Here is a 15507-nt window from a genome sequence, read left to right as displayed (position 1 = left end):
GTAAATGGTTGATTTTGTGATAAATATATAAATGTTTTTTTTTTTATGCCAGTAGAAGTTTATTTTATTAAAATATGTAGTGTATATATTATGTATTCACATGGAATTCCATATATTTTTAACTATAAACGCTTAATTTTATTGGAAGTAATTCAGAGGCAATTTTTGATAAGATCAATAAAGGTTTCTGTAAAAGTTAAAACGAAAGGACTTAATAAAAGTTATTTTTTATTTATTCAACTATTAACTTGAATTAAATACAAAAATCTGTACCGTAACAAAAGAAAATCGTGGTTATAAATAAACACTCGTTCAAAACAGCAGATTTATAAAAATGTCTTAATCCCATAAGTCTGAATTACTCACACCACTTCATTTTGAATCTAAACGCCAAATTAATGTCACCTAGAAGCGCCATTACCCATAGCTTCTTCCAAAACATTTAATTAACACGCATCATTACCCTTTTAAAAACAAAACAAAAAAAATGTCGCGTCTGTCATTCTAATGAATACTCTATGGTATAAGGGCGGGAAAACATTTAGTGCCCTGCCTGGCTTCGCGCCTTGCGGACGTCGGGTCGTCATCTTGTATTCTCGGAAATCGAACGCCGCGTTTGACATTTCGTGTTTTTTTTTTTAATAATTTGCGAAAAAAATAGTAATTGCATTGCAGCCATTTTGGATTTTTGGTGATTGAACTATTTGGCTTGGGGATTATTTGTTCGTGTTTTTGTATTGAATGTGTGGACATCAGTGAATTTGGATTATATGGTTTATTATTAATGGTAAGTCTGTTTGTCATATACATAATAGCAATTATGATGAAAAAATATTAATATCCAGTCATGTATGGTAAAATAATAGATTTTATTTGCGGCGTTCTGTAGACTAGATTCCGTTCTAGGATAATTAAGTAGTCGAAATTCTAGGATTATCTTGATGATAATTATGTCATCTTAATTTAAGCTATAATTACATATCCTAGTTGTCAGAAATTTTATTTTAATTGATAATTAATTGGGAACATAAAATCATCAATATTGCTTGATAACAATTTATCTAAAAAATAATTATTCTATTCGAAATTGGGTCATTAAACACGTAATCAAAATTGATTTATTTTACATTAGGTTTTTACTGCGTGCGTAGCATTTTAACCTAACAAATCACAATATGTTTTACATATCTTTAGTTTTTGTTTAGCAATTACTGGCCCTTGGCAGGGCAAAGTTCTCCCTTAGATTCATCCGCTCTGTCCGGTCTATTGTTTTTTCCTTCCATTTTTTTGTACATTAATCTACAATATTGATAATATGGTTTCTATACCCAATTGGTAAAAACAATGCCCTCTTACTAATGCTCGGCTATCGCATTTATACTTCAACATTTAAAAAGCAAAATCTCATGAACGATAATACCTAGATAGATGATGATAGTCCTAGATGATGATTTTCTACCGTTATATCAAGTAAAGAAACATCGTAATTAAGCAACTTTGGTATACAGGTGACTATTTATTTACTATCGTTTTGGTATTATTAAGCCTGAACCTGTAGTTTCACGCATCTGATTCGTACTGCACCGGTTTTTGATGCACCTGTATACTATTAGGTCTATCATGTATACGTTTTGGTGTAATGACGAAAGGTAGATTGTGTGATGCTATATGTATAGGTATATAGAAAGGCAGGAGTATTACATAGAAATAGGATAAAAGTTTTAAAAAAATTATGTTTACTAAATATTAAAATAAATAGTAAGTATGTAAGTAGATAATGTCAACTAATAGTGAATTAGCGGCAGTAAAAAACTTTATTATTCATTTCAATGTGCCTAATATTTGAAATAGCCTTAGATTTCATAGAACAAAGAATGTTATTGATATTTTGTTTTAAGAACCATAAATATATAAAGATATCTCAATTCTATCTTATAATGTACGGTATACGTAGCGATTAGTGTACTTTCGTGTTAAGAGATGGCGCTGGGTGTCTTAAAGGTGTGAGTAAAAGAAGTTTTAATGATTGAGGTACAAAAATATGGCATTGATTTATTGAGTTGTAAATATAAGGTATGATCCTGTGTCATAGTTTTATACCTTGCCTTAAATAGCGACAATATTTTGCTAACTTTACAAAGAAGCGCAAAGTCCTTTGACTTTCTCTAATACCTATAATTGGGCATACTTAGTTCTATATCTATATCTATCTATAATTGAACAATATAGCCTTCAATAACATAACAATAACTAAATAAGCTCAACCTTAGCTTAAAGAAGCCAAAAAAAAAAACAAACCTTAAACCAAGAACATAATAAATCCAACCCATAAACACATCATGACCATTGTCAACCATTTTGCACTACTGCGGTACTATCGGCCATATGTATACGGCGATAACTAACGCAACTAAATTAATGACGTCACAAAGGTCAGTGATACAAGCTGTATGACCTCGTAAAGGTCGTGTCTCCATACGTAAGGGTAGGTGTACATGAGAGGTGTATGAAGGATTGCAACGCATTGCCATACACCGACACAAAAACGAGGATACCGTAGCACGGCGGTTCAGGTTTAGTCAGTAAAAGTCTGACACTACCCATTTCCTCCCCCGAGGGAGTGGGTGTCCATGAGGATTCCCCCGCCTTAATAAAAAAAAAGGTGTACATGAGAGTTTGATTCTGGACTCGGTAACTAACAGTGGTTATTAAATGATGTAACGGTTTACTCACGCGTATTTATCGGGGTAGCCCGACTAGTTTCGGACCCAACCGGAGTCCTTAATCATGAGCAGACGCGGCGGGATCGCGAGTCGAAGCGCGATCCCGCCGCGAGTCGAGTCGAGCCGATAAATACGCGTGAGTAAACCGTTACATCATTTAATAATGAATCATTCTCACGACAGTTACTATCAAAATACTAAGAGTGGTGTTTCAAAATCTAGGAAGGAAGTAGTAAAACCGGTGGAGTACGAGTGGGACTCGATGCGTGTAGGTTTCGGTACAAGTAAATTTGTTAAGAAAAGGAATCGGTTTGAAAACAAACAAATTCTGATGATAGGTAACCTGAAATTTATTTGTTTTAAATCGATTAAACAAATTTCAATTCATCTACCTTATAAAACCGTTGCATACTTACTTAATAGTTGTACAGATATGCATAATTTGACTATCCAGCTATAACAGTTCCTGAGATACAGCCTATTGACGAACTGACTTACAAATAAAAAGACAACGAAGCCAATCTTCCAGATTCCGTTTTAATCCAAACTCTAAAGACAGGATAAAACTATGTAATATTTCTTGCGTTTTATTGAATAGAGTAAGTGGATATAGTTAAGATGATGGCTGATGGTTATTCCATAAACTTATGCCCCCCATGTAAATGCACCTTAACAAATACCTATTCAAACGATATATTCGTAACACTATCCTGTATGCTAACACGATTCATCATACGATCACGATGTATCAAAGCCATTGTGTACAAAAATACGGTAATATTGACATAGAAAATAATACTTGTGGATTGACTGTTGGTTGACAGTTATGGCTGTATTAATTTATTGATTTGGTATTTCTTTAAGGGTTTACGGTACTGAACCTTATTATTAAAGCTTTGATATTTGTTTGTCTGTCTATCACTGAGTTTCATTTCATGATCCGTGTTAGTTAGCGAGTTCGTTTTTTATACGTAATTTATTTTTGTTGCCGCGCCGCAATATGGTATGTTATCTTAAACTAAAAATAAAAGATCGACGTTAAGCAATGGTTGTTACGGTTATAGATTTGTCACCCAACCGACTTAATTTTTAGCCTTTTTATACAGGACTCTCGGTGTCTGAGTCGCACTTGACTGGTATTTATAATTGAAGCCAAATCGGGCAAAGACAGTGTTTTCTGTAAATAGGATTTTTATCCTATGCACATAACATATTATTTGAAATGAATTTTTTACTATTATTTGAAAGATGCAAATGATCGCTCTTACCTTCCTTCGCTCTGTTCCAGCAGACTATATATTAGACATTAAATCAATAGTCATGTCCTCCAATTTACCGTAAAGAAATAACAAAGTCCATGTCAAAATACATCCAATAAAACACCAACTAATTTCATAAAAAAAAACACATTGAAAATCTCAATTTCACACCAGTATCAAGCATCCTTAACGATGGTGTAATCAACCCTTATTCCGGAATCAAAAATCACAAACTTAAGGGCAACACCTATACATAATTTGTCACACACCGCGCGGTTTCACAAGACCTTAAATCAACTTTCCCTTAACAAATAAAAAAAAAGAAACAGAACGTTCAGTAGCGTAACACCAGTTGTCCGCACTCGGTTCCCAGACGAAACTCGTTCGACAGATAAAAAATACTCAGAAAAAACATGGCGGCAATCGTCTTAAGGGACGACTGATTATTTTGTTTCTATTTTATTGTAAGCAGGTGTACGATACTTTTAGGATTCCGCATCTTCGTATAAAAACGAAATATTACTAAAGGTACGATGTCTGTTCGTTTGTCAACAGGCTGTTTCTCCTGAACTGTCATAGCTAGAGAGTTGAAATTTTGACAGATGATATTTTTAAATTTTTGCTATAATAATGAATAGCACTTAGGATAAGCAACTTTCAGCACGGTTATAAATTTGATAAATGCATAATTTTTGTTAAAATTATGTTTTTCTGTATACTGAACCCTTGATTATAAGGATCCGATTCACAATCGACAGGATTTTTTATTTAAGTGTCATGATGAATTTTATGGTAAAAGAATGGGACGGGTTTGTGTGGATAAAGCTAGTTTCGTTAAACTGTTTCATATTTGGTTTAGTACTTACGATTATAAATAAACTCAAGGTATGGGTGTGTCATTAACGCATACCGTGTGGTCTGAGAAAAAAGGAACTTACATTATGTATGTATAAATAATTCATCGTGGGGGTTGATCTTTTTCAGAAAATAGTATCACAGTTGTTAAGCAAGCTAATATGGAAAGAACAAGCTTTTTAGATTGCTTTTTTGCTTGTACTTTGAAAAGTAGGTACTCCGAAACACAAATCAAACAAAACTACACTCGATGGTGTTTTTAAGCGGAGTTCCTGTAGCCACCTTCTACTTCCAGCGACAGATCAGCTCCATGTCATATCAAAATGCATTGACACGCAATCAATATACATAAGCATTCAAAATTTTAGCTTATTCAGAAACTGGAAAGAGACAGACACAGATAAAGGCACATTGTATAGCAGTCAAACTTATAACACCAATCTTTTTGTGTGGGGTTTAATAGATACGTAATATCATGTAATGTTATTTATACAGGCTTGTAAATTTTCATCAGCTGAACAAAAGCGCCTACGCATACAAGAAGATTGAACACATTTGTTCTCTGCGAGTTTGCAATTTCAGGTTACAATATTCAAAATTCAGTTTTCTCACGATGTTTTCCTTCATCGTTAATTATGATATTTAGTAACAACTTCTTAAACATAAACACGGTGATTTTTTAGTCGTCTTACAAAAGGAGCCCAGTTCATGTATCCGACGTAAAATACCCCTAGGCGCGATTATTATTATTTTATCATCAACTAAGATAATAAGTACGAAGAAAAATTAAACAAGAGAAATCTGCAAATACTCTTAAAAATGATCAATACAGCGCCGCCCGCGCTCCTCACCATTCTTACAAGGCTCGGACCGCGCTCGCAACAGAGCTGTGTTTCTAAAAAACTACTAATTGCATCCTAATATTGAATAAAAATTGCATTTTAAATTTATTCAAATCTCATAAATACCTATTTTTTTATCATGAACGTGTTCTAGTCATTGGATACACGAACTGGGCTGCTTTTGTAAGACGACAAAAAAATCACGGTGTATAAATCCATCAACCATTAAACATACTATGTATTTATAATATTCAATTCCCATTGCCAACAAAATCCACGGCAAGCATACATCCAGTTCCTCTCAGCTCGATGTTATAAAACTACCTTTTCAAACGATATTTCGTTTACCCTTTGCAGATAAGCAAAAATGTTTATTTTCCTTATACGTTACTATAATAATGTTGTCTCAAGGACTTATTGAACAAACGTTGTGATTTCAGAGCTGGGAAAGGTTCGGGAAAAATATTGTATTGGTATAATACAATATCTTACAAATCCTTACTAGTCAGTTGTCAGTTTTGTATTTGACTCGAGAAATTTGTTGAAAGGGAGCATTTCGTTTTAATATTCATGATATTATCATGTTTAGGAAGATGTTTATCAAGCGGATTTATTTAATACTAGCTATTGCCCGCGACTTCGTCCCCGTGGGTAGAAGATATAAGTTATGATTTATACCTGCCCTGTTTTTTTCACATTTTCCATTGTATTTTCGCTCCTATTAGTCGCAGCGTGATGATTTATAGCCTAAAGCCTTCCTCGATGAATGGTTTATTCAACACAAAAAGATTTTTTTCAATTTGGACCAGTAGTTCCTGAGATTAGCGCGTTCAAACAAACAAAAAAACAAACTCTTCTTTATATTAGTATAGATAGTTGCAGGTTTAAATCTAGGTTCGTATTAGCAGCAACTAAACGGCCCAATGTTAGATAATAGCTTCTTTTTGCGATTATTAACGAGTATTGATCACAATGCTAATTATCAGATTACAATATTTAGATTCCTTGCTGTCTTAGTTTTTCGTCAACAATTGTATAATATATTTTTTGCAGTAGATACATATTTTTTTTAACGACTCCTGAATAAAATATTTTAATCCTTGTGTCGCGAGGGTTTCCACTAATATTCTGCGACACGAAAAGTATTTGTGGATGTAGGGGTAGTTGTCCGACGTAGGGATGAAACCCAGTAAAATATACAAGTTGTCTTAATAAGTACTATACTGACCCAAATCTATAGGTACTGCATTTAAGTCCAGTCAAAAAGTTCACCTTATCAACACAAAATCTCTACTACTGCTCATGTAACAACAAAAATAATGACATGACATTAATAATTTACACAACACTTTATTTATTTATTTTATGCGGACAACATCACATACATTGTTCTGAACCCAAAGTAAGTTGCTAAAGCACTTGTGTTATGGAATTCAGTTATAACGAAGGTACCACAAACACCCACACCCGAGACAATGTAGAAATTTTAATTTTTACATTGACCCGACCGGGGATCGAACCCGGGACCTCAGAGCTAGCGACACCTTGAAACCGGTGCGTAAGCCACTCGACCACGGAGGTCGTCACTTAAAAAGATCATTCAATTCAATTGAACACGTCACTCTCAATCACTTTAAATTGCTTAACACTCTTTGATAATACACAAAACAGACTTCAAAGAACGTCCCACCTCGTAATATAAAACTGTCGTCAGTGAAAGCGAGACAACGATACACGCCATGTTATATATTCTCTCGCTTCCACAACTTTGAGACCTAGCGGTAGGCTTCTAGTCCAGCCTTTCATTGTAAAGACTATGTTAATTCAATTTGTCTTTTCTGTTGATCACTTAATTAAAGGATTGTCAGTCGCCAGTCTTATCGGAAAACCTGTTATTATCTAGCCCTCTATTAGTGGAATTGACTTTTAATTTTATTCGACTTAATTGTAGATATGGTTTCGTATTTGGCGGACCTTTTGTTGAATCCAGACTTGAGTAATTGCAGTTATAATGCTGGGCTTAATGGATTACTTCTTGGAATAATTTATTGAGAGTACTCAAAATAGAAATTATTTTGAGTTTGCGAAGATATTTTTTTTAACTTATCGTTCTATTGACGGTTCGATTCAATGTTATTGACAAGTATCCTCAAATTTAATGGTAAATTAAATAAAATTGTTTTACTTATAATAAAAAAAAACAAACATTTGACAGACTTAAATGATATGAGAAGCAAAAAGACATAAAGGTTGACTGAATCGTTAAGACCATAAAACGTTAGTAATATTATATGTATTTTTTTTTTTGTAAATTAAACAGGTCAAATGCGAATAGGACGCAAAGGTTTCTGTATCTATCTGCAAAAAAATGGTCTCCCTTCACATTTCTAACCGTACTGAACACTCTTTGAGGGACACTAAGCAAGAGAAATACATGATTTGTCAAAATGTCAACTACCTAGATAGATCATCATCATCGGCCTAGCCTTTTCCCAACTATGTTGGGGTCGGCTACCAGTCTAACCGGTTTCAGCTAAGTACCAGTGTTTTACAAGGAGCGACTGCCTATCTGACCTCCTCAACCCAGTTACCTGGGCGACACGATACCCCTTGGTTAGACTGGTTGTCAGACTTTTCAAGCTTCTGACTACCTGTAACGACTGTCAAAGATGTAAGAATAACAGCCGGGACCCACAATTTAACGTGCCTTCCGAAACTCGGAGGAACTCCTTATGACTAAGATGGTCACCCATCTACGGACCAACCGCGTCAAGCATAGCTTAACCTGTGATCGTTTCACTTCTGCGGCTATAGCTTAGCCACGAGCTCCTCCTACCTAGCTAGATATTACGGTTTATAAGATATAGGCTAACAGACGATCAGTCAAACAAATAGCGGAGCCGAATCCTAAGAACTTACTCTTGAGGCTATTAAAATCTCCAAATCTGAGCTTGAAAATTCTGCACACGCCGTAGACCTAAGTCTTCAGGTATCCAGGAATTAGTCACACACAAGCACAGTTACCGACAACAAAGTTTTAACATAATATTACCAGTTCAAGTTAACTATAAAAGGTTACTATTCCAAGAACTAAACCTTTGTAAGCGTAACACAAGTCAATCGATACATTTAACGATCGACAGGACGCTTCATTCTTGGTAACACACATGGTGTTGTAAAAATACCTAGTCTATTAATATGGAATCTCGAGGGTTCGGCAGTATATTGATCATGATTTATAGTAAAAAGTTTTGGGATAAAATATCTACTAAACGGAACGTTGCTTATGGGATTAAGTAATTGTGGTATGATGGATCTATTATGGTTTGGATGGTTTCTATCGTGTGTAAAACGACCGCGGGCGAAATAATGCCTGTATTATGAGATTTAGAATTTATTGGTATGTTTTCGTAAATATATTGTTGTTGTTTAATTTAGATGTTTTGGACTAAATTTGTATTGTTATTTAAGTTTTTGTATCTTTATTAATGGGTAGATTTTTAAGTACGGCATCTTTCGATTTATCAGGGACTTTTAACTGATTGCTTTTAAGAGTTCCGTTCCTAAAGGTAAAAAGGGAAATTGGAACCCTATAAAGAGCAAATAAGGCCCTATAAGTAAATCATTTATTTCATCAACCGTGACAACTAGATCGTTGTAATTTTTGCAGGTAATAATGTGTTTTTTTTTTTTATAAAAACTTGGTTAACCAAGGTACAGACATACATTTGAGGGACGGCCGACCTCTTTTCAATTTTTTTATTAAAATTTGTTCAATTTCTATAGATTCCGAATCACAACAACTATTTATTACATTAGCCTTTATATATTTACAACAATCCATGTAGATTTGATTCAAGTGGAGTTTATGTATGATCTCTCATTTATCGGGAACATATCCTTATAAATATCCATTCGTAATGATAATTATCATCGTATGAAATAATAAAATCATGACTACCGAATTACCCTCACATAAAAACAAAAAAATGCTTCTCAATAAAAAAAATCCATTTAATATCAGCATTTAACAAAAAGCACAAAAGTTTTGTAACCTATTATACTTATATTTAAACCCGGCTTTCGGAGAAATCAGGGCACGATCATACTGACAGCATAATGACCCTTGATATAGAAAAACAACCGCAGGTAATCATAGAATGGGATTCGATTCCCGGTTTTGAATATTTTAGCTATCGTTTTTTTTTGTTTCCGCTCGGTCCAGCTACTGGTTTTTGTCTGGGTTTACGTAAAAAATATCATTTTGGAATTATACGTTTTGATAGTAAATTTCCTGCTCTTGAAGTTGTTTTTTTTACCATAAAATGGGTAAATCTTTGCTTATTTTAACAATTTGACATTTTTATACTAAAAAAAAAGAAAAAAAAATGGGGAATGGAAATACCTACAAATCTTCTTTCGTGGATGCCTCGCTTTAACAAGATTTTATTTAGTTACAAATTACATATTGCAAGGAATACAATAAAATGTTCTTAAAATCATCATTATTAAATACTTATTTTACGTTACTTATAGTACCTACGTTCCTCAACAAATCTATACAACACACGTCCATTAACAAATCACTGTCTTCATATAACTCCTGTATTCCTTGAACATATCTCCAAATATCTTCACGAACATTTCTCTTTTTACATATACAAGGTGCTACCGTTCGTGTACGATTAACATTCGATCGTTTCTCCCCTAATTCTAATTTTATTCAATTTAATGCTCTGCCCGTTTGTTTATTAAACGATTTCTACGCATTGTTTTGAATACGAAATTGGTGTTGTAAACACGTATTGAATATATTTTTAGGCATTTATTTATTTTAAATCCGTTTGAACTTTATTTTTCTCTCACGTAGCGTTTTTTTGGGGTAATTTAGTGTTATACAGGTGTTTTATTTTATACTTTTCCAGTAGGGAATTAGGTTTCAGTGTAATTATCGTTCTGTATTTATACAGCGTACCTAAAATTTGGGCACAATACCTACGAGAACATATTAGGCAATTAATTTCAGACAAAAACCTGATAAGCTTTCTCACACATTACATGACCAGAACGCCGAATAAAAGTATTAATTTTATAGAAGGAATGTCGTTGGCAGTCAAAGTGATGTCAATATCGAACTGTATTAAAAAAAGCAGGCATGGAAGTTAGATTTGCGACTCAGAGGGTTCCATCCAAATTGGCTTCATTGATTTGGTTCTATACAAAGGTTAAATAAACAGATTGGATGACAATTACATGTATTATAAACCCTCGATCATATGTGAAAATTTCAATTATCTAGCAATCACGGTTCATGAGATACAGCCTGGTGCCAGACGGACAGGCAGACATACATACAGACGAATAGAAGAACGTTATAAAAACAGAAAAACGGAAAAAACATACATTCCTTTTTAGGCCGTCTTTAAAAACTTACTACTTAATACAGTTTTGTAATACCACTTCAGCCATAAATTCAAATAAACAAGGGTATAGTTCCAAGAAAACAAACTTCTTAAAGTCGTTCCTAAGTTCCGTGCTCATGCTATTACCATCGTGGGGCACGTATGCAAGTTTTCATGACTGCCGACCGCAACGAAACTGTCGTAAATTACCAATCTTTTAAGTTCGGCATGCGGTGACTTTTTGCCAACCAAAACCACCCGTTATAGGGGACCTGCCACCGCTTGACAAAGTTGAAGCGCATTTAGAGGTCGGAAATATCGTGTGAGTTACTTACAATACTACTTGAAAAATAAATTATTATTTGTGACTTACATATACACAACACCCACAGTAAGGAATTTCAATCGAAGGAGTTTTATACGACGACCTCCGTGGTCGAGTGGCGTACGCACCGGTTTCAAGGTGTCGCTAGCTCTGAGGTCCCGGGTTCGATCCCCGGTCGGGTCAATGTGAATATTCACATTTCTACATTGTCTCGGGTCTGGGTGTTTGTGGTACCTTCGTTGTATCTGAATTCCATAACACAAGTGCTTTAGCAACTTACTTTGGGTTCAGAACAATGTATGTGATGTTGTCCGCATTTATTATATTATTTATATTTATAAATTAATGTAATGTAGTGTCTTAATGTAATAAAGAACAAACATTCGTCGATCACACAAAGGCTTGCCATTTTTTTATTATCTTTTTATTTACGGGGTTTTTGGCTTGCCATTTTTCTCAACGCTGAGTTTTAGCTGTATTTTTGATGCTTGAATAGGTTTGGATATCTTTCGTCGTAGCTCAACCAAATTCGAGTAAACTAAACCTCAGTAAGGTTCATAATTATTTAGGGCCAAATTTGCTTAAGATACGCCTTTAAGATTTTTCATTAGATTAGATTAGAATATTCTTTATTGTACACCATGGAATTGCAGCAGTGATACTTAATACATAGAATATTAGGGTATGTACAATAGCGGTTAGTTTTGTAGATCCTGTGCTTATGTAATTAGAACGCTCTCTAATTTTTAAATCAATCATTCAATCGATAACTTTATTGCATTCCATAATGTGTACAAGGCTGGTGGGTAAAATTAAGAGGAAAAAATTATGGAACCTGCCGGACACGGCAAAATTAGTTTTTTAGAGTTTTCGTCTTAAAGAAGTTTAAAGTTACATAATTTTATTTTTAAAAGCTCGTGCGATATCTTTCACTAGCTGTTGACCGCCACTTCGTCCGCGTGGTTAGAAGATATAAGTTAGGAATTTTTGAACGGAAGCTTTCGAAGATGAATAATTTTCCTTGCTTTTTCCAGAATTTGCATTGTATCTTCGCTCCTATTAGTCGCAGCGTGATGGTATATAGCCTTCTTCTTAAACCTTCCTCGATGAAAGGTCTCTTCAACACAAAAATAATTCTTCAATTTGAACCAGTAGTTGTTGAGATTAACGCGCTCAAACCAACAAACTCTCCAGCTTTACATATTAGTATGACCTTTATATATTAGTTTAGATTTGTCATCCTATAAAGACACCATTACTAAATATAATTGGGGGCAGACAGGCTCATTTAATGTGAAATATCGATCTTGCGACCAACAGATTTAAATATAGAAGACGTGCATTCGGATGTGGAAAGAGAGTGATCAAAATGGTTTAATAATGTAACTGCCATTTATGAATGGAAGTTTTTAAAATAGTTGCCTTTCATTTAAGGGTATAACTATGATAATTAATAGTACTATGAATTATTTTAGTAATCCTCAATTATATCTAGAACTAGCTTAGTGGTTAAAAGACATACATAAGTTATGATTTATACCTGCCGCGTTTTTTTTTCACATTTTCCATTGTTTCTTCGCTCCTATTAGTCGCAGCGTGATGGAATATAGCCTAAAACCTTCCTCAATGAATGTTCTATTCAAGACAAAAATATTTTTTTCAATATGAACCATCAGTAACTGAGATTAGCGCGTTCAAACAAACAAACAAACAAACCCTTCAGCTTTATATATTAGTATCGATTACATTTTTTTTTTATGAATTGATGTTCATGGTTTTTGGTAGTTTTCGACGAAAAACTCTAGGCAAGTTTTAGTAGGCAGCACCAGCTTTTAAAGGTTGAGATTTCTATAAGGTACTTTCTGAAACTCTATTGATTCATAGGCACGAGACGTAGTTCTTTTTCAAAGTTATACTTTCTTAATTAATCGGAGCATCACTGACAAATAAACATCATGACGTAATGACTATGTATTACGGTTAAGCAAAACGTTAACAATCAATAGAAGTGTTTTGATATGGAGATAGACAGTTGATTTACTTATTTTTGCCTAGATCATAAATCGGAGTAGGTACATCCCTACTAATATTATAAATGCGAAAGTAACTCTGTCTGTCTGTCTGTCTGTCTGTCTGTTACGCTTTCATGTCTAAACAACTAAACTGATGTTAATGAAATTTGGTACAGAGATAGAGTTGACCTTGAGAAAGAACATAGGATAGTTTTTATACCGGACTTCTGAAGAGTTCTCTTGGAAACGCGATATAACCGACCACGACGCGGGCGAAGCCGCGGGCGAAAAGCTAGTTCATCTATAATTTGCTTGCAATAAAAATGCGGATACAAAACCTGTATCAATTACTTACGTACTTACTTTTGCATTCAATTTGCATCCACAATAATTTTTTATGGAAATATAGCAGTTTTATAGACGACGTAAATCTTGAAATTAGTTTGCTATGAGACTAACGAGATAAGGCATGCGTATGATGGATTACTGAGTAAATAACTGGACCTAACTGGTCTATATTCTAGAATTTACATAAAATTATACATAACTAGTTATTTCTTTGAGCTTGACGTAGAAGATTTTTAATTATTTTTTTTCGTCACCTTGGGTGTAATAGAAAATAGTTTTTTGGCAAGTCTTTAATAGCTTTATACTATTATTTTATTTGTTTTTAGAAACGACCCCCACACTGAGAATCCTTGATACCTCAGTCACATGCACAAAGACAACCAGTTATAGTCTATTGGAACAGAACTTTGTTTAAAATATACAATTGAAAAGAAATTGTCCGTCTTTTAGATATCTTTTAAGTGGTTTTCCTATTTCTAAAACATCTTTACTTTCAAAATAAGTGATGAAACTGAATTCAATGTGAAGAAACTAATTTAACCTGAAATCACGAATCCAAACTTATAATTGTCCCGACAAATAAAATAAATGTAGCTGATTGATTAATATTTTTCAACATAGTCACCAATTGATTGATTGGCTTTAATAAGAAAAAAGATTATTGGAACTGTATTTTAGAGACACTCATTGCAAATATTTGTTGTATATTCACTACGGTCAGGCTTATTTCTTCTTTTATCATGCCACACACGTTAGCCCTTATCAGTTAAAGGCACTGTATAACCATATGCAGAAGAACTACACTTTTAATTTCTTTAAATTTTACCTAAAAATTAAGGCTATATTGATATAATTTAATCTTGACCACGATCATCTCTCCACGTTAATAAAATACTCTGAAATAATATATTGTAATTGTATAGAAATGATATATTCTTGAGATAATTCTCGGCTGTGTCTTGTCAGCGTAACACCTTACGCATATGACCACCTTGAGAATATTTCGATGCTGTATTATTATATTCCAAAATGTATAACTATGTTAAAAAAGAGATTTGATTTGATATTTCTTGATGAGTCTGTAGGATATCTCGCATAATACCAAAAAGTGAATTTCAACATAAAATCGGGTCTTATATATTTCTCCGATTTTTTATCTATACTTCTATACTTATACTTACTTACTAATATTATGTAAAGCTGAAAAGTTTGTTTGAACGCGCTGATCTCAGGAACTACTATTTCGAATTGAAAAATTATTTTTGTGTTGAATCTAAGACGATTTATCAAGGATATATGGGCTATAGGCTATATAACATCACGTTGCGACTAATAGGAGCGAAGATACAATGGAAAATGAGAAAAAAACTGGGAAAATTATTCAGCTTTGAGGGCTTCCGTTACGTGCGCTGCGAAAACGGTTCAAGATCTTCTAACCACGTGGAAAAAGTCGCGGGCAACAGCTAGTACAATATATTAATTAAATTAATATTGATTAAGTATTCGTAAAACTATAGCATGTTACAAAAGTATTATAGACTTGGTCTACTGTTCCACATTTTCACCGCGCATCGTTATCAATTTAGCAAGTAACGTAATATAAACCGACTGGCTCACACCTGGCGTTGCTTGCTTTCTCGAATTTGACACTCCATGTATTTTGAGACGACCGTGCTTTATCTGTATATACAAGTAAGTGTTGCATTTCAGCAAGTCGTGTTTAATATGTACTGGAAATATA

The 15507-nt window shown here is 33.8% G+C and overlaps 1 protein-coding gene across 2 annotated transcripts in view; it reads left to right on the top strand.

Annotated features, from left to right (window-relative positions):
- Positions 1-524: 524 nt before the first annotated feature.
- LOC113505096 (irregular chiasm C-roughest protein-like) overlaps positions 525-15507 on the top strand; it is a 94100-nt gene continuing 79117 nt past the window's right edge. For both annotated transcript variants that reach the window (XM_026887612.1, XM_026887610.1), the window contains exon 1: positions 525-787. The gene's annotated coding sequence lies outside the window, so the exon portion shown is untranslated. The remainder of the gene's footprint in view (positions 788-15507) is intronic.

The sequence above is a fragment of the Trichoplusia ni genome, chromosome 24 (genome assembly GCF_003590095.1).
Source record: "Trichoplusia ni isolate ovarian cell line Hi5 chromosome 24, tn1, whole genome shotgun sequence".
Taxonomy (NCBI): domain Eukaryota; kingdom Metazoa; phylum Arthropoda; class Insecta; order Lepidoptera; family Noctuidae; genus Trichoplusia; species Trichoplusia ni.
The sequence above is the reverse complement of the archived record's forward strand: the minus strand, read 5'-3'. Positions and strand labels throughout refer to the sequence as shown.